We start from the raw sequence: 21,800 nt of genomic DNA on the forward strand, positions 1-21,800 counted from the left end.
TCATCAAGGGCTGGCATCAGCCTTGTGTCACTTAGTATGACACAAGGGCAATGCAAGCAGTAAGTCAAATCTTATAAGCGAGGCAAAAGGCCAAAACACATTGTTTTCTGGCAATTGAATGGTTCAACTGCACTGAATCCAGCTGCTTCATGGAGGAATTCGTTTATGAAATTGAGGCGTTCCTGTGTAAAGTCCAACACAAATGTAATGCAGTGGTATGTAGCATCATACCTTTGCATCACGCATCATGGCATAGTGTAACACAATGATAGAAATGCATCAGATTTCCATTCATCCACAACACAGGCATAGGAAATGAGGCAGTGGCTGTAGTATAAAATTCAGAACAACACAGCACACTTTAACAAGCTCAACTACGCCTTGAAGGTTGTAATATTTTAATTGAGAGCAGGTAGGAGACAACCATGTGGGCAGCTTAGGAGGAAAGCATGTGTTTTATGTCAGCGCATAACCTTCATTGATCTCAGGGAGGAGGAAGTCACACAGTTCTACAGACTGAAGAAGGAGTCCATTGTTGTAGAAGCTATCCCAAGTCTCCAACCAGCAACTGAAAGGACCAATGCCATCTCACCACACATAAAATTGATATCTGTGCTACACATGTTGGCTTCAGACTCCTAGCAAAGCAAAAGAATGATGGACGGAGAACTGAACTTTTCAAACACTCACTCCCAGTCACAGATCTGAGCTGAATCCATTGTTCCTTTACTCACCCCAGTTTGGACCCAGCCATATGCAAATCAATCTTGACCCTGTTCCCCACATGAACAGTCCAGCCCGAACTGCCAGGCCAGATCCTCCTTGGACCAGAAACAAGCATCCTGGGACCGTTTTCAAGGTTTCAGCCAGGCTAGCTTGAATCCAGTAGTGCAGTGAGCAAGGGACCCACGTCTGGACATACCCTGGCTACTTAGAGTGGCTTTAGCAACACAAAAGGATGATTGATGGAGTGCTGAAACTTTTCAAACACTCATTCCCAGTCACAGATCTGTGTTGAATCCTTCTTTTCATACTCACAATGTCACCCCAGTTTGGACCCAGTCACTTGCAAATGATTCTTGACCCTGCTCACCATAGGATATTTTATTTTGGCTTTGCTACAGGATCCTTCTAAATCACATCAACAAGTTTGGCTGGCAATTCTCAGAAAGCATTTTCATCCTTTCTCTAATCTGTGTTGGATGACATCATAAAACGTACACCAGAGTTCCTCCTCTACCAAAAAACTACCCAACAACAACTACCTACCAAGAAATTCTCCTACAACATTGCTCGGACTCCCTTATGTGTTTGGTGCCATTAATTCCACACATGTGCAATTTGTGGTGCCTTCTGCAGCCATTGGCACCTGTTCAGAAACAGCAAGCACAATTATTCAATGTCCAGGCAATAGAGGATCATAATGGACTGGTCATCAACGTCCTTCCCAAATACTGCCTATGATGCATACATATTTCGCCACACTATTATCAATGAGCAGTTTGAGAATGGCAGATATGGGAATGGCCTACTCAAGAAAAGCAGAATTTGTCCATATACTAACTACATTTTAAGGTGTGCCATGTAATTGATATCTGTGTTTGTGTCTGGATCTTGTGTCATGTGCACACCATGGCAGTATGTTACTCAAACATATAGCCAACGATATACCATTGTGTGATCCCCTTACTGATTCTGCAATGGAAGTTAGGACATCCCCACAGTCAGAAATACTATGCCAAATCACACTGTATGAGCCGACAGAATCACAATATCTGCAATGACATATACATCAAAAACAAATCATATTATTATATGTTATATTAGGATTATTTTAAAACTAAGAACAAAGGACAAATCTTGAAAATGTCTGAGATTCGTGTCTGTGAAATGGTGTGGCAAGTCACAAATATGAAAAAAATGCGAATGAACAGATCTGGTAATCCTAAGCATATGTCAAACAGCAGAACAACTGTAGGCTTATCTAATTATTAGGCATATAAATATAAAAAGAACATCAAAATTCAATGTCTGTCATGGACTTAAAGTGTAGTATCAAATTATGAAATAAAACTGTACTTTTGATACCAAAAGAGAAAAGTGCAGCTAATTTCCAATTTATATTAAACATCAAAATATACACATAGATAATGGCCCACATTGACAGACTCCATTAATGATATAGATTACTATTTTCTTGCACCAAGTTGCCTACATTTGCTGCTTCTCAATTGATCAAAGTAATAGTGACACAATTAATACATAGGTTAACAAAGATGTTATATACAAAGAAATAATGTCACCAAGTATCACAGTGTACTTATAATCAAAGATAGAATCTTCCCACTCTAAAGAAATGGTGTAAAATTTAAGGAACATAAGTAGAGATTCACATACAATGGAAAATCACATACATACTTGTAAGTGTTGTGTACATGTCTGTAGGACAATGTTACTTTTTTAACATCAGTTGTTCTCATACAGAAAAGGACTACATTGAAAACCATATGTATAATTATAAGTTCATCAAGACAAATTGCCATGCAAAAAGTATTACCTGAAGTATGAAGAATCCCAATTTTAATTCCATGTTACACGTTGGATGGTTACATTTACTAACCAACTACAAATGCAAACTTATTTCAACGAATCTCAGGCTGTGCAACTGTAACATAGCCATGCAAGGTCAACATAGGTGAAAATAGGGCAACTGTATGTGTGAATGTATACATGCACGTAATATGATCCTAAGCTGGATATATTGCATACATGATGAGTGCAGTGCTCACACAGCTGATACAAATATTCTGAATCACTTAAACAAATCTTCTGGCTAAACCTCAAAATTAGAATGTTGATGTGTTATATATCTTACAGCCTGTACAACATGTACAATTACCCATGTATGCTGTATATTCATGTGTAAAGCAATGTTCTACAATACCTGAGATATATCAGTTTAAAATAAATGAAAGGTGTATGATTTTTCCTGCATACATAATACACATAGATAGTTATGTCGAAGTAACAAGGAACTAATTCATTCAATGGTGTTTTTTCTTATTTTAGGTGAACAAGAATATGGTTTGCAAGCATGGATTATGACCCAGTATCAAAATCCTTAGGTGGAAGGCCAGAAAAAATACAATTTGTCTCTGAGCAAAACCACAAATGTTGTAGAGTGCATGTTTGGGTTACTAAAATCCTGTTTCAGATGCCTCAAAAAATCAGGTGGTCAACCCCTGTACTTGCCTCCTGTGGTTTGGAAGATTACTTTAGTCTGTGCAATACTGCACAACATCTATCTGAAGGTAAATGTGCCATGGGACTATTAGTGTGCACTCCCATCTGAACATGAAGAGGATGATGAATGGGAAACACATAATGGCAGGTCATGTGAGACAGGACCAAATAGTTGCTTATTGTTTTTCACAGTTTTTGTCAAAACATGAAACTCATCCATGATTTGTGTGTAGCATAAATAAATCAATTTTCACACATTTAAATAAGTTAATGTTTGTAACTTTTGATTTTATGAATAATATGTTGACTTAATCACCATGACAATCATCAAAAAGATGTGAAGACGCATCAGACAGAAATGTGACATATTAAGTTATTTTGTACAGACAATATTTTGAAGTACTGAATTAGGTATGGATGACATCAGATTCACTTTCAACAAAAGCTGATTGAAATGTTCTCATATGTGATCCAGGGTAAATACATGGCCCGCAATGCTTAAATATTTTAATATATAATCCCATTAGAGCTCCATGACAGTTTATCTATCAACACTTTAACATACAGGTATTATTTGCAACATTTAACTTCACAATTCAAAATGACTGGGTAATGCTTTAACCTTTTTCAAAAGGTGACGTGTCTATGATAAGGTGCCATGTGGTCTACCAAACATATGACGCTCCTAGAGAAGAATGCCTCACTCAAATTGAGATATGCAACAATCAGCCTTGTACTATAGTGATTGTTGTAAAGATGTCATATGAGAAGGCCTACCACCCAATGATGAGTAATGTTGAAGTTTGCAGATCCATCAGTACATACATGTTGAGGCAGTGAAAGGTGAAGACCCACATTTTGTAATATCTTTAGCACTTGCGTCACAAAGTGGCAACTGTGCGGGGATGGTGCGACATCACACGTATGGTCTCAATGTCTGAATAGCATTTATAACACCAGAAATACTTGTAAACCATATAATGTTCAGCTATATGAACACCTGTGACTGATGGCTACACTTGTGCACAAAGGATGGCAACCCTCCACACAAGACAAGGGCAATCACAAAACTAAAGGCCTTATTACTATTGTGGTGGTCTACAGACCGCCACACTTCCGTTTGTGGTCTACACTGCCACCAATGTAGTGGTCTGTCTGCCACATTACAGCCCTGGGGGTATGACCGCCAGGGAACCACCAGTTCAGCAGCACTGCCCTGAGGATTTAGACCTCGTTCTCCGCCAGTGATTTCAAGGCGGTACCACCACTATGAAAAAGCTGGTGGAGAACAGGTGCAGAGGGCCACAGAGGGACCCCAGTACTGCCCATGTACTTGGCATGGGCAGTGCAGGGGGTCCCCCTGGCCAGCACCATCACAATGTTCACTGTCTGCTTTGCAGTCAGTGAACATTGCGTGGGTGCTGCTGCACCCTGCAGGCTACAGCATTACCCGACTTGATTACGAGCTGGAGACAATGTTGTAGCCTGTTTCCTGTTAGGCCAGCAGAGGGAAACTAAGGTTTCTGCCCACCGACCTAGCAGGATACCCATAATTGCTCTGGCATGGAGGTCAACGTATAGGATGCGGCCACCCTGTCGGGAGTTTGGCTGATGGAGTTTTCCATATGCCAAACTCATAATGGGGCCCTAAATGTTTCACAAGCCATGCCAAGGCACTTTGCTTGACCCTGAGTGGCTTGATGACTATAGAATAACCCAAGTCTGCACAAAATGCAGACATATGTTGCTCAGCAGCAGGGGGACGTTCCATGGGTGTGGCAGTTACCGTGTGTCCACCAATAAATTCAGACACATCACCAGAATGACATATATTGCTAGACAACGGAATGCACAGTAGTTGAACAACTCCTCACCAGAGACGCATATGGGCAATATTTCATACGGGTTCCACTTTCTAAGTGTGCTACATTCAGCAGCATACTTGCAAACACAAATATGCCTCAGAGGATTATGTATGTGCTAGAAGGTGTGCCTCCCTGGACAATAAATCCTGCCTGCAAAGCAGTCATCCTTGCAACATGATAGAAGGGTGGCTGAGTTGGTGTAAAGAATATAAAAGTGTACCAGCACTAAGACAAGAACGCTACAAGTAAGGAGGATTATGGAGCATTCCTGTCCTTTCCATTCACACAGCATGTGTGTGCATGTGTGTATAAAACATATGGCTCTTTGTGTATATTACTGTGTTGGGTCACATGTATATCTGCTATATGTATCCAGACCCATGTATATAGCAATTTGATACATTACTCATAAACTATATTGCTGGAAAACATCAACATCTTACATGTGATGGTTAAATGGACAACATTAACATATGAGTTGCATTGACCTTTGTTTTTCTGTAGTTGGGCCACTACATGGCCCTTTGCCTTTCTATATTTGAACCTCTGTGCAGCCCTTTTTTGCATTTCTGTAGTTGAACCAATGTGTGGCCATTTTATTTTCTGTGGTAGGGCCAATGCATGACTATTTGCATTGCTGTAGAAGGCCACTCTGTGGCCCTTTGCATTGCTCTAGTAGGACCACTGAGTGGCTCTTTGCATTACTGTAGTAGAACCACTCCATGGCCTTTCACATTGCTGTAGTGGGGCCACTCCATGGCCCTTTGTGTTGCTGCATAAGTGCTACCACATGGCTATTTGCCTTGTGCTCCATAGGCCACTGTATAGGAAATGTATGAGCTGTGTGGTATTTTGTGCTGCTGTAGAAGGACCACTGCATGGCCCTTTGAGCTGCAGCATAAGTACTACTCTGTGGCTATATGTGGTATGCTATATAGGCCACTGCATGGGTACATAGGTATAGCGTGGGCCTGTGCAGTGTTAGAGAGAAAGTAGTGCATCACGCAGTGTCTGTTTGAATAGAAATGTGTTTGACAAATTGATGCAAAATATAACAACTTGCCTGTCACACCCAGGCAATGATACAATGGGTTTGGCTGCATTCTAGGAAGTATGCATTTTACTTTCTATTTCTGTAGGTGTCTGCTGGTTAGAGCTGGCGGTGTGAGGAGTTTGGTGAGTGGTTGGTGGATGTTGCACTGTTTCTTGTGGAGTCTTTTCTGTCCCTGTAAAGTGTTTTTGTGGTGTTATTGTGCCTAAATGTTGTGTATTGCACTTTTTATTGTCTTAGTATTGTTGAGTGTTTATCTATTTTGGGGTAGATATTTGCTAGTTATAGTTAAGGGTTTAAGGGCTTTTTGTTTGTAGAAATTATTTTGTATAGGGCTTGTGCTACTGTGGCCATGTTTGGGAATGGGAGAGGATGAAACCTTAAAGGGGGGAAGATGGTGTGTTGATTTGGCTAATAGTGCACTACTTGCCAAGTATACTTGCTGCTGGAGGGAGGGTCAGCCAATGATACCCATCTACAGATCAGATGGACCGAAGGAAGCATGTGTAGAGGCCAATGGTTGAGGTGTTTCCTGAATAGTAGGCTGTGTCACAGTTTCAGTATCAATGGGTGGACGTGCTTTTATGTGAGGCAGATGTGATGGACCTAATCCGTTTGGAGATTGGAGGCCCTGTAAGTATATATAAATTTACCATCAGTTTGTAGTCATGTAAAAAAAAACTTAGATAAGCTGTATTACATTTTCAACATATAGCTGTAACGTGTGGATGCCTTGTGATACACAGGGCTAGATATAATGACACTAATGGCCATATTTATCAAGGCATTTGCATCACACATGAGACATGCAAGATGGTGCAAAGGTTGCCAAAAGCTAAGTGAGATTTATCAAGCCACACAAGGCTATCTTGCTTGACCTTGAGTGGCTTGATAAATCTGGAGTAACGCAAGGAAGCTTAAATTGCTGCCTTGCATTACTCTGACCCAGAGAGGCATTCCATAGGTGGAGCATGGGTGTTCCCATGCATCAACCCATGAACTTTGGAGCATTTCCAGATTAACTAACACTGGTAAACCTGGGAATGTATCAAAATGCTATGCCTTCCAAGGGGAGGTGGAACGAGGGAAAATATCTTGATTTCTCCTCATTGTTTCCTCTTTCTATGTGTGCTACATTCTGCAGCAGACTTAGAAAGAGGAAAATGCCTCTGAGGATTGTGTTTGTGCAGAAAGTTGCCCCTTCCTGCACAAAAACAATCCTGCCTACAACGCAGGCACACTTGCACCATGACACCAGGGTGCCTGTATTTGAGCTAGGCAGCCAAAAGTTCACCAGTGCAAGGAAAGGACAGGTATGTGGCATAAAATGTTAAATACCACACATTCCTGCCCTTTCCCAATCACTCAGCATAGCTACTAAGATATCTCCAGCACTAATGAAGGTTTGCGCTTGTAAGTAAAATAGAAAATTAACATAGTGTGCATTTTCCCCTCATTTTTGTCACACAAACACTTCTCAAAATGTAACTACATATGCACCCTATGCCTAGATACACAATGCATCTTATTACCCACACTGCACAAGGTATGTATGTACGTCACAGCTAGTATTTATGTAACAAAGATTTCAGTGTATGCCCTTCCACGGCAGTGGTGCTTGAGACATTTTTCATATACATACTACTCAATGTGCACCAAAGAAGCAGTACATTTTACTGTGTATGTAAATATGTGTGCATAAGTAGATTATATTGGATGGATAGAGGCAGATTTATCAATGTGTCATGCTGTACAATGCGGCAAGCCACCTTGCAGTGCTGCACTGAATTAAAGGGCAGGAATATGCCATATTTAACATTATACAGTGCCAGCCTGTCCTTTCCTAGTGCTGGTGCACTTTTGGCTGCCTAGTGCCAAAGCTGGCACCCTTGCATCATGACACAAGGGTGCATGTGATGAAGCTGGACTGCAGTTCTTGCAACAACACGTGCATAGGACATGATTTTGGCATATGATATTAGACATTTCTAGCCTTTCAACTTCATGCAGCTTTGTCCTGCATGGTGACTAGCTGTGTTCCATGGCCTGAAAATGTATACATATGTGTCTAAGGGTGTCTATGTGTGCCATTACACTGATGTGCTTAATTTAAACTTAGAACTGTGTTTAGCATTATTAATGCAATTTTACCATACTTGTTTCTCAGGGGGACATTGCCCATTTTCACAAGGCAAATTTGATTGCTTCAGAGAAACTGATGTGGAAAGTAAGGGCCTCATTCTGACCCTGGCGGTCTATGACCGCCAGGGTGGAGGCCGGCTGAAGCACCGCCAACAGGCTGGCGGTGCTTCATTTTGTATTCCGACCGCGGCTGTAAAGCCGCTGTCGCCCAGCCGGGTCCGGCGGTTTCCGCCGGATTTCCCCCGGCTGGGGGAATCCTCCATGGCGGCGCTGCTTGCAGCGCCGCCATGGGGATTCCGACCCCCTTCCCGCCAGCCTGTTTCTCGCGGTTTTCACCGCCAGAAACAGGATGGCGGGAACGGGTGTCGTGGGGCCCCTGGCATGGGCAGTGCAGGGGCCCCCTAACAGGGCCCCAGCTGGATTTTCACTGTCTGCTTTGCAGACATTGAAAATCCCGACGGGTGCAACTGCACCCGTCGCACCCCTGCAACACCGCCGGAGCCGGCTTCTATGTTGCAGGGCCTTTCCCGCTGGGCCGGCGGGCACCCTTTTGGCGGTCGCCCGCCGGCCCAGCGGGAAAGTCAAAATGGCCCCCGCGGTCTTTTGACTGCGGAGCGGTCTTTCGACGGGGGTAGTTTGGCGGGCGGCAACCACCGCCCGCCAAACTCAGAATGACCGCCTAAGTGTCATGACAACACGAATGTAGCTCTGTAACAAGTGTCTCATTCATTATAGTAGTAACAGTGTGGTGTGTGTGGCAAGGTTTTTCTCTCCTGACAACAAATCACTTTATGTAGCAAACATATCACATGTTTAGACATATTGTCAAACAAACAAGGAGCTATGTTAATGTGAATGAAGTGTCAATATGGTAAGTATTTCTACTGTACTAGACTTGAAATATGTGGATGGTATACATGCAACAGTGCCTGTGTGTCATGCCTAACTACACTTTTCATAGAAATGAATTGCTGTGTCACCAGGTAAGCCATTGCATTGTAATCATTGCACAATAGACTGATATTGGAAACATGGCAGTAACATCCCAAATTTAGGTGGATCATGATGACAACCTACAAGAAGGACTATTGACATCTCACCATATGTTGGCACAAGGGTGTGAGACATTTCTATACTGTCCAAACATTTCCTCACTAATACACTTACCTTGATAGGAATGCACACTAATTGAATTATACAGATCATTCCTTTCCTATCCTAGTAATGGCATACTTTGCCCACCTAGCTGCAATGCAGGCACCCTCGCATCATGGTGCAAGGGGGGCTGCAATGAAGGCAGAATATTTTTTGGGCAGGAAGGGACACTTGCCTTCAAGAACACACTTCTAAGAGGTATTTTCCTCTTTCTTTGTGTGCTGCAGAATATAACATAGGGAGAGTGAAGTATAAACAATGCAAGCTTTAGCGCCATATATTTTGGTGCTAAAACAGCGCTAACCTAATTCCATATTTATATCTTGATGCTAGATCCATCGAGCATCAAAATATTGGAGTTAGCGCCATGTTTAGGGTATGCCAAACCACGGTAGGTGGGTGTTCTCGTCCTAAACACAATGCTAACCCCCTAGCGCCATATTTATCTCTAGGCACAGAAATGGCGTGCAATGAGGAAGCGGACCTTAATAATGGTGCTAAGCCCACTTAGTGCCATCATTTAATGTCTGGGACCAGGCGTTAGGGTGCAGGTAGGCCCATTTCCTTGGTAGAATACCATGGAATGGGTACAAAAATACCCAGCCCAAGCCCCAGGAACACCACCACCCACACCACAGGGACACTACAGGAGGGGGGCCCCATCCCAGGTAAGTTTAGGTAAGTATAATTTTTTATTTTGTAAGTGCCATTGGGGGGCAATTTCATGGGGCCCCCTGCCTGGCACTGGGTATGTTGGGCTTGCCCAGGGGACACTAGTCCCCTGTGGTGGGCATTGGGGGGTGTGGGAATGACTCCTATCTACACTTAAACAGGAGTCATTTTTTGGCTGATTGGGTATCAGAAAATGACACGAGGCTGGTTAGCAGCATATTTGTTGCACCTAACCAGCCTAACATAATTTCAGACCCACTAGTGCCATTTTCCCTAATGCCATCCCTGACCGACTAGCATCTCTTTTTTAGACGCTAGCCATTTCTTAGCGCCATCTTGCGTCATTTAATAAATATGGTGCAAAGATGGCTCTAAGGAATGGCGTCATCTGGTGTTAATAAAAATGATGCAAAATTGCATTAGAGCAGTTTTGCATCATTTTTCATAAATATGGGCCTTAGAATCTTTCTCCTGGTTTTGGCTCACCTGGAGACTTGATGTATTCTGACAAATATCCAGGTCTATCAGTGCTGCTAAATCTGGGACGCCATCTAAGTAAATAGGTTGATGCAGTGAGACACCCATCCTCCACCTATAGAATGCCTCCCTGCTGCAGAGTCTAGCAATTTGCACCGCCTTGCATAACTCCAGATTACTCATGACATGCAGGGCCACACAAGCTGCCCTTGCTTACCCTTACACATGTCATTTAGGATTTGGCTTCACCTTGCCCTCTTTACATGATATAAAGCCGACTCAAAATTTTTATATCCGACCCATGGGTATTGTTTTTCCATTAAAGCATCAGTACGAATGAGGATCACTTCTATGAGTAAAATGTGTGGTTGTATATTGTGACTAAAGAGAATTTTGTCCACCGACATTGACATTCATCTCGATAGACTGATATTTTGTAATCGGAAATGTCATTGTAATGAGAGTATATTGAACATTTTCTATATCGATGTCAGGTGTCTGGCCCTTACAGTATCATAACAATGTGGGTTTGTTTTGGTAATATGGGATGCACATGCAAAACATGGCCTTATATGATGTATGATTTTCATCCTAGCTCATATGTCAGCAGATATGGCTAATGCTGTAGCCTTGCGAAGGGCACAATAAGGCTATATCTGCAAAATCACCCAGGTCTTCCAGAAGATGAGGCATACCTATGACAAGGAGAAGGCAGAAGGCATATGCACCAACCAGGTCACAGTCCAAGAAGACACCCCCAGCAAAAACATCAACACAGGAGTGGATTCAGGTGCAAAGCATGTTTCATCCCTCCCACGGACCCTTAGGTGGACATCAGCCGGCAGCTACAGTGAAAAGAAAAAAAAGGAGGTGATGCATACCACTAAATGTACTTAATATTTGTCCAAAGAATGGCTCATAAGAACAGGCAAATTGCCAAGATGACTAAAGAATAAAAAAGACAGAGTGATGTTGAAGTGCTAGGAGGCACTCATGAGCATAACAATCCAGATCTGAGCCACGACTCTCCCTCCGAACATCCCCCTCTCTGTTTTTATAACTTTTTAGTTAGTATTTTAAATGTTCACAGTGTTTAGTGAATAGAGTATGTTAGATATAGTCAATTAAGGTATACTTATATAGGAGTTTTGTGTACATTTTTATGTTAAGCTTTTTAGTGGATGGGCTGAATGTTTTGTGCTAATAAAAAAATATAAAAACAATGAAAAAGTGCAAACAAATATATCTGTGTTTAGTCTTATATGTATGGGCAGTATTTGTTTAGGATGTAGTTTATGTTTATGTTGTACTGATTTATGTGTATTAAGGGGGCTTGGGGGCAGATGTTTATCTTGTCATGTTTTGATAGTGTTTAAGATAAGTGAAGTGGTAGATTAGGTAGTATAGGATAGATTTAATGATAGTGTAGATTAAATAGGGTTAGATAGTGTTTTTAGATAATATGTTTTTCATTTAAATAAATTATTCTTTGTTCTTTAAGTGAATATTATTTATTTGATTTAAGGTCCTACTATTGTGTTAGGTGAGTAGTTGAGACTCAAGTAGTCCCGAATAATTAAAAAATGTAGAGGTGGGCGAAGAATTCTGCTCCACTGACAGAGTTTATAGAGTTTTCCCCACTCTACATGGAGTTTCAAAAAACTCCGCAAAGCGACATAGAATGGAGTTTTTTCTCTTGGGCAGCCTGCCAACATTAAGTTGGCAAGCCAGAGAAATCATTAAATTGGTGACCGCGAGTGAGGTTTCTGAATGCAGATGGTTGCGGGAGGTCACTATCGCTCACATGAAGAAAGCTGCTGCTCACATTGAGGAAGCTGCAGCTCGAGTAGAAAATATACTCAAATTACAAAAGGAAGTTAGTGCCCTCAGGCACACCGTGTGATGCTGTTTGCATTGATTTTACAGCATGGGTGAAACTCCTGGTGCTGATAATCTGCCCAAACAGCGTGATTTACCCAAACTCCATCACTCGTGGAACTCCGCTGCAAAGTTTTTTAAGCACTTACTGAAATTCCGCCTAGCAGAGCTCCACAAACTCCACCCAGACCTACAAAAATGACTCCTCTGTACAATTGTAGGTCTTCCTCACATAAGAGTAATATATGGATCTATATCCACACTTTAGACACTTGAAGTGGGTCTCAGTATTTGATTTGACACACAGTACAACACTAGTAGTCTCCTTACTGTAGAGCCCTGCATGAAAGTAAGAGGACGGGTAAGTGTTGGATTTGACATGATAGTACAGAGTACTGCTCTCTGCCTGTGCTGGCACACAAAATGCTGCCTAGCACTAAGGCAGACACTGTTGCACCATAGTATAAGGGGGCCTGCATTGTTGCCTGGATCATTTTTGTGTGCACCTTCCTGAACAAAATAAATCCTCATAGGGTTTAACTTCTTGAGACGTGTGCTGCATAATGGAGCTCACTTTGAAAGAGAACATAACAACATGTTTTAATCACATATCTCGTCATTTACCCTCCCTTGGGGAGGTGTTGCATTGTTACAGGTTCCCTAGTCTGCCACATATGCAAAATCAGTATGTGGCAGTGAGTTAGTGTTTGGATGTGTGAATGCAGTTGATCTCAATACTTGATGCCTCTCAGAGGCAGAAAAACATAAGTCTGCTATTTTGATCTGTGTTGCATTACTCCTCATTTATCATGACACACAGGGCCATGCAGGGTGGCCTTGCATGTCTTGCTAACTGTCATGTATAATGTTACCATAGTGCATCCCTGTGCGGCACAAAAGAACAGTGTGAATTCATGAAGAATATGAACATGTGTATCTGGCCAGTATTGGTATACTGTCTATAGAAATGTATTGATGATAAACTTTTGTGTGAACAGTAAGGTATTCTAATTATGGAATTATATTGGCCTATATACTTAGTATCACTTATATGGATCAGTGCAACAGTTTTTCGTGGTGACATCCTCACACATCCCTTTTAAAAGTATCTGTGTACTTTGCAATAATCTCACTGTGTGTCCATCAGGAAGATGTTGCTTGTTGAGTCAGTCTGACCTTCCATAGAGGTACTACAGACTGCTCATTATACCATTGCAACACATGCTGTTGTGGTAGTTGCACATAGAAAGACTGCATGCGGTATTTGCGTTTCCCTCTTCTTCAGGTTAAAGAAAGATTTTTGTGTGTTTTTTACAATATGAATGAAGATGTTTGAGACTCAACCATATAAATCTAATGGGCTTTACATTTTTTATTATTAAACAGGTTTAGACTCTCACATTACAATATGTGAGAAGTATACCTTTTCACTTAACACTCAGTGCTAAATTACAATGTTTACTGCTTCTAAATTCTTGTGGATGCTTAATTATCAACCTAAGAACAATACATATAAATTTGATATCAAAAGTCACAATTATGCTCCAACCATAATATTTAGAATCTCATAAATATTTAGTAAAAAACGATTTACATTTGTTTATTTAATTCGTTGTCCATTGGACTAGATACATCATTCAAAATGTTTAGTCCAAAAATTACATAAAAAAGAACTGGATACATTCAAAGCGCTAAAAAAGTATATTGTATTGACACGCTGTTTTGGTGGCTTCTAGATTTTTATTCTACCTTCTTCAAGAGTAATAACTACATTACATCCATTGATACTTTCAAGGAGTTTATTTTATGTATATTCAAGGTACTGTGCTTTTAATGTCCTTCACCCTTGATGAGGCAAACAGTCTGTTTCTTTCAGAATTACATGAAAAGCTAATACTTAAGACTTTGGTAAAACCAACGTCAGAAAGTCTGCTGTTCCTTTCCTGCCCTGGGTAAGACCGCTGCTATGATAATGCCAATCTCAGCAGATCTCAGCAGTAAATAAATTGCTGCTTAAGCAGCATTTTTAATCACCTCTCTATTGTGTGCAGTTCATAAAGCTTAGTATATCTGCTAGTTTACAAAACAAAACAAAGGTCTTGCAGGCTGCCAATATGTTTCCCTGTGTTTTGTATTTGAGTCAGGGTCCATCCGGAGCCCAAACAGTCATTCCTTTTTATCCTTCACAGGACAAATCATAAAACTGGCCAGGGCATTCACAAATGCTTATCAGGAAGTTCTGGTTCAGAAACTGGGGAATTATACATCTTCCTCCTCTGATGAGCATTTTGCTTCCATTGGAAGTTGTGCTGTTGGAATGGGAGGCAGAAGAGTGATGTTACTTGCCTCTGAAACACACACACAGAGGCAGATGATGTATTTCCCATGTTCCCAATTCCATTTATGAATGCCAGAAAGGCAGCATGGTAATTCCTGGCAAGGGCTTGCTTGTTGGACAATACAGCAACAAGTTTGCTATTGAAGGCACTCGCTGATGCCATAAAGCAATCTATATTGGCCTCCAAATAATAACCTAGTCCTCCAGTCCTCTTTCCAAGGACTGGATGGATAAATTGATGACTCCCAGCTGCCTGACAACATCACTGGTGTCAGATGTTAAAGGCTGGTATTGTTTTTCCTTCTGTATCATGACACCAGCAACGGTAGGTAGTGAGTGATAAATCCCGTGGAGCCAAGAGCAGGTGTCTATATTTGCTTTTGTTTGTCCCTTAGTGGGACAAGACACCTATGGAATTCCTCAACCATTCACTACTGGACTCCTACCACTGGCAGTTGAAACGTAACTTGGGAGTCTTCAGAGTCTTCAGTTATTATATGATAGGTTGATATTCAATGTCCAGCCTGGTTTGGTTTACCTGGAGACCCAACAATGTCATCTTCCCTTGCCAAAACCGGAGGAGATGCTTCAAAAGTATCAAGAAGCTGTTGGAGGTGTCCACAGGGGTCATGATGGTGTCATCAATAGGTTGAACATCACATCCAGGAAATGTTGTTTGTCCCTCTGACAAGAAACAGGGATATGTTATAAAGATTCAATGGTTGAATATGACATGAGTGATTTCTGTTACATTCAGACAGTAGTTTCTATCACTTTGAAATACAAAAGGATATGTAGAGCATATGTTTGTGCAAGTGAATATGCCCATGTTGTGCCATTGTTACTTTTCATGTGTCAATGCATGTACATTGATTGTACAATCTCATTATTTACTAGAGGGCCACACAATGCAACACAACTAAGTAGCTTGCTATGTTTCCCTGCCTGAAAGGGAGAGGGCAGGAATGGGCCACATCTACATTATATGGTGCATTCCTGCTCTCAGCCTGCACTGATGCAAAATGTGCTCGCTAGCACCACCACATGAACCCTTGCATCATGTTGCAAGGGTGCCTACATCTGCTCTAGGCATCAGGTTGTGCCCCACCACTAGCCGAGAGATATAAAGCACCATATATTGTTAAACTTCACACAATCCCGCACTCTACCTATCACGCAGCATAACACACAAAACTGCCATGCTGTACTGTCTTGTATGCGTTTTTTAAGTACCCTAGCGGTCATATTTTATAAACAAGCATACAACACTAGACAGCAAGCCACCTTGCTGCATTGCATGAAAGGGGAATGGAATGTATATTATAAATTTCACATTTGACAGGAGAATCCTATAGTTTCCTAGCACACAGTTATCTCCAGATAAGAACACAACAGGTCAAGCTCCCGCCATACCCCTTGGAACCAAAGGACCTCTTCTGCAAAGTCCCACAGGCTCTTCCCTCAGCCCCACTCTCTTCAACTTACACTTGACTCCTCTAGTGGGCATCATTCAGATTCAACATCATCTCCTACACCAATGACATCCAGATCATCCTGTCCCTCTCAAAAGACACCAAGACCACCAAAAGGTAATCTGATATGTTTTTGACCAATTTGGCGAACTTAATGTGAGGTAACTTGCTCAAACTAAAAATGGCAAGATGTAAGTGATGATATTCTGCAAGATTAACTCACCTTGGGACTCCACATGGTTGGCTACATAACTAGGCCCAATATTAACTCATCCTGAGACTCCACATGTTTGCCACATAATTAGGCCTGATCCCCTCACCCTCCAACCACCCCAGAAACCTGTCCATTATCTGGGATACCAACCTCACGACCAAACATCAAATCACCACCATCACCTCAACCTGCTTTGACTTATTTTGCATGCACAAAAACGTTTTCATATGAGTTCCTCTTGACACCTGTAAGACCATCAACCATGCCCTTATCACACAGAGGCCCTCATTATAACCCTGGCGGTCAAAGTGGCAGTAATACTGCCAACAGGCCGGCGGGAAAAAAAATGAAATCACGACCACGGCGGAAACCTCCAACACAGACAGACACTTTAACACTCTGACTGCCACAACGGTAACAACAAACACCGCGGCGGTCACCGCCAACAGACAGGCGGAAGACAATGTACCGCCCACACTATTACAACCCCCCAATCCGCCAGCTTTTCCAGGGTGGTACCAATGCCATCAAAAGCACGGCAGAAACAGTCTTTGGAAGGGAAACCCCTCACCTTCTGACAATCAACGAAGAACCAGGACGCCATGGAGCCTGAGCTGCAGGTCCTGCTGATGCTGGTCAACCTCCTCATACACAAGGAATATCAAAGAAGCCGATGGCGACGACCATGGTGAGTACTGCACCTAGCACACAGGGGAAGGGAGGAAAAGAGAGTGACACACACATGCAACACCCCTACCACCCCAATCACCATACACACAAACACACGCCTCATTATTACATTTACACCCCGTTACCCCCGGTATAACAGAAGGACAAAAGGAATTGAGTTAAATCAGTGATATATTAGAAATAGGCGAATAGAAAAACATTATATACAAATATTTACAGCATGTACAGAAGGAAGTACACTGTGCTTTGCAAATGTCTGTGGCCCACTGGGCCAAAAATCATGGGCCAGTCTGCTTCATCCTGCCAAGGATAGGGGGAGTGGATGCCTTTCTCCACTGGTTCTGGAGGGGGCTTTGTGCCCAGTCAGCTTCATCCTGCCAAGGATAGGGGGAGTGGATGCCTTTCTCCACTGGTTCTGGAGGGGGCTTTGTGCCCAGTCTGCTTCATCCTGCCAAGGATTGGGGGAGTATATGCCTTTCTCCACTGGTTCTGGAGGGGGCTTTGTGCCCAGTGAGGCTGCACTTGGGGTATGGCAGTTCGCATTCCCTCACCTGGGTGTCTGAGGCACGAGACTTGCAGGGAACAGGTAGCATGATACTCCATGGAAGCAGGGCCAAACTCCATCCTGCGGCGACTAAGGCTGGAAACTGGTGGTAGTGCCGGTGCTGGTGGGGGTGCTTCCAGTGGTGGTGGGAGGCTCCAGCCCGTCTCCCGCAGGCTTGGATGGCTGCCCACTGGGGATGCTGCTGCTGACAGTTGTTGTGGCAGCGGCGGGGCATTTGGGGGTGCAGGTGCCGGTGCTTGCGGTGGGGATGCTGGCGGTGCTGTCTGTGGTGTAGGTGCTGGTAGTGGTGGAGGGAGGCACCAATCCGTCTCCTGCAGCCTCGGACGGCTGACCACTGGGGATGCTGCTGCTGACAGTTGGTGTGGCAGCAGCAGGGCAGGTGGCGGTGCAGGTGGCGGTGCTTGCGGCGGTGCTTGTGACAGTGCTTGCCGCGGTACAGGTGGCGGGGCTGTTGGTTCTGATAGTGGGCAGCAGGCCCTCACCTGGAGCCTCCAAGGCCTGAAGTGCTTAGCCTTGGCTTGTCTGCCCCTTCCTCACCTTGGCAGATGCTGCTGGGACCTTGGCACTGGCAGCTGCAGTTTTGGAGGAGACCTTGTTGGGTGGGTTGTGCTCCTTGGCCATGCTGCAGGCTGGCCCCTTCTTCACCTTGGCAGGTGGCAGAATGGGTTGGTCCTTTGCAGGGGTCAGTGCCACACTGCCTGGCCTGACGGGTGCCCCCTTTGATCCTCTGGGAGTTGCAGGTACCACAGCGGACGCCGACTTGGTGGCTGAGCTGCTGGCCTGGGATCTGGACACCCTGGCCCGAGTGGAAGGACGGTGGGGGGGCGGGGTAAGGAAGAGGTCAACGTTAGCCAGGAAAAGTTTTTTAGACACACTGGGACGGGAAGATGGACAGGGTTTGGGAGTGGAGGAAGAGGGAGTGGTTGTAGGAGGTGTCTGTCTGCTGAGTTTGGGTGAAGGTGCATGGGCTGGAGGCTGTTGTGAGGTGGATGCCTGTTGGGTGGGTGGGTGCTTGCGTTTGTGTACTTTGGGAGGAGGGGTCACAGACACACTGGGAGAGGATGCATGGTTGTGGGGGTCGTGACTACAGGTGAGGGGTGTGTTGTGATGGGAATGCTGGTGATGGAGGTAGTGGATGAGGATGTAGTGCATGCAGGTGTGAGTGGAGACGATACTGGGAGGGAGGTGGATGATGAGGAGGAGGGGGCACAGTGGAGGCAGTGCATGTTGGTGTATTTGCATGGGCATGGTGCTTGTGTGAGTGCCTGTGAGATGAAGTGCGGTGCTTATGTTTGCCTTAGCCACTTTTGTGTTTTGATTTTGGTGAATGCTGGTCTGAAGGTGTGCTAGGGATAGGCTGAGGTTGAGGGGATTGGGACTGGGCAGAGGAAGTTGGAGGGGGGAGGCTAGACACAGGGACAATGGCTGCCATCACTGCTGAGGCCAGAGCCTGAAATGCTCTCTGTTGGGCTGCCACGCCTTTGTTTGTTGCAAATGCCTCTCGACACCCTGGATGGCATTTAGAATGGTTGACTGCCCAACAGTGAGGGATCTCAGGAGTTCAATAGCCTCCTCAATGAGGGCAACAGGGCTGACTGGGGCAGGGCCTCAGGTGCCTGGGGCGAAGGAGATGCCCACCCTCCTGGGTGAGTGGGCACAGGAAACATGCAGAGGGGCTGCTGGGAGGGCAGTGCTGGTAGGGGGTGGCAGCTGTACCTGTTGTTGGGGTGGGCACAGAGGTGTCCACCACCACCAGGGAGGTGCCATTGGAGGAGGAGTCACTGTCTGTGGTCTCCCCTCCTGTCCCCGTCGTGGTGCTCCCCTCGCCCTCCATCCCACTGGTGCCTTCACCCTCGGTGGATTCGGACTCCAGGCCCATGTGGGATACAGGTCCATCCGTCGCCGGTGCCTCTGCTCCTCCGCCAGATGATGCTAATGCACACAAGGACAGAGAAACAAAACAAAAAGGGGGGGAGACAGAGGATACACTTGGTCAAGGCCAGCAACAACACCACCTTTGGTGTACTCTACACACAGGGAGCAGCACTATGCACTAGGCCACGCCCAACCATTTACTAAGACAGTCACCAGCCCATGGGGTACAATGCCAACATCTGCACACCAGAAACCCACAGGACCCTGCCCAGTAGTAGATGGCACTTACACTCATTCATTTTGACGAACCTAACAATCTCATTGCTAAAGAATTCCTGGATCTTATGTCGACTGGACCCTCAAGGTCACCACCGCCACTCACACAGCAGGTCACCTATTAGATGGGTTTTTTTCCCATTAAAAAACTCCATTAGAGCTCATCAATATCCCACAGAGTTGGACAGACCATCGCCTACTGATCTTTGCGGTCACTCCTGCTCTGTTATCCTTTGCTCTTGGGCCCGATAGTAAGATTGTCATCTCATGGAAACGGGTTAAGCCAACGGAACTAGTCCCTATTCTGGAAAAAGAATGGAACAGGACCAACGAGAGGCCTGTGTCCTTATTGGAGAGTTTCAATCTTGGGATTACAAGTGTTATGAAGCAACTTGCCCCCCCCAAACGACTGACGGATCATGATACTAATAAAGCGAGCCAACCTTGGTTCAACAAGGAGCTTACACTTCCTCCAGACAAGATACCGCTAACAGGAGCGGTATTGGAAGCTCAATCCCTTTCCAGCTGTAAAAGTGAAAGTGAAGCTGGCACTTAAAACTTATAAAAGTGCTTGCTTTAAAGCTAAATCTGACTACTATTCTATGAAGATTAAAGAGGCGGCTAATGAGCCCAGTGATCTTTTTAAAGTAGTCAAGGCTCTGACCTCCTCCTCCAATTCATCTGAATTGGAAAACTCCCAAGATGTCTGCAATAAGGTGGCCATTTATTTTCGTGACCAAATTTTTAATAGTCACTCCAATTTTACCTCCTCTGGAGACACTAATACTCAATCCATTTTGTGCAATGATGATCAGATTATTTTATCTGATGAAGCAGTGAACATCAGCAACTTGACCCTATCTCAGTTCTCACCTCCCTCACAAGATGATATTCAAAAATTAATCATGGAGACTAAGTCAGGCTCTTCCCTAGACCCTTGCCCCCGTCCATTTTGCAATTAGCTCCCGAATTCTTTTCTCAGGCAATAGTTCCCATTTTACAAGAAGTTTTATTGTCCTGAAGGTATCCTACTGCCTGGAAGGAGACAATGGTGATCCCTCTGAAGAAGAAGGCTAATGGTGACCACTCTGACCTTAGCAATTTACGCCCGATCGCCCTCCTTCACTTTTTAGCTAAAATATACAAAAAGCATATGAATAAAGAGATAATGGCTTTTTTAACAAAGAAGTGCGTATTAGACCCCTCACAACATGGCTTCCGAAAATGTCACAGCACTGAGTCTGCTCTTATTACATCCTCAGACGTCATACATAAGATGGTAGATGGTGGAAAAGGGGCCATTTTGCTACTACTTGATCTATCGTCAGCCTTTGACACCATCTCACCCCAAATCCTACTTACCCGTCTATTCCGGGCAGGCATCAGAGACCAAGCTTTAGCACTGCTGAAATCATTTTTGATAGATAGATGGACGACAGTCAAATGTGGTGATTTTAGATCAGCTGCCTATCTACTTCGGTGTGGGGTTCCTCAGGGCTCTTCTCTGAGCCCTACCCTATTCAATGTGTACATGTCTCCCCTGGCCAACCTTATACGGTCATTTGGCCTTATACCAACATCCTATGCTGATGACACTCAGCTTATTATACCTGTGGACAAGAATTGGGAGGAAGCAGCAGATCGCTGCTATAATTGCATGTCAGCTATTAATAATTGGATGGGCAAAAATTGGCTGAAATTGAATGGGGCAAAAAACAAATTTATTTGCTTCGGATCTGGGATAGAGCGCTGGAATGCTTGCTGGTGGTCTGCTGAGTGCGGAGCCCTCCCCATTCCCATTACCTCTAGCAGAAATTTAGGGGTCATCTTCGATGAACATTTATCTTTCAAAGCTCAAGTTAACCAGACTGCGGCAACATGTTTATG

The sequence above is a fragment of the Pleurodeles waltl genome, chromosome 1_2 (genome assembly GCF_031143425.1).
Source record: "Pleurodeles waltl isolate 20211129_DDA chromosome 1_2, aPleWal1.hap1.20221129, whole genome shotgun sequence".
In the NCBI taxonomy this organism is placed as follows: domain Eukaryota; kingdom Metazoa; phylum Chordata; class Amphibia; order Caudata; family Salamandridae; genus Pleurodeles; species Pleurodeles waltl.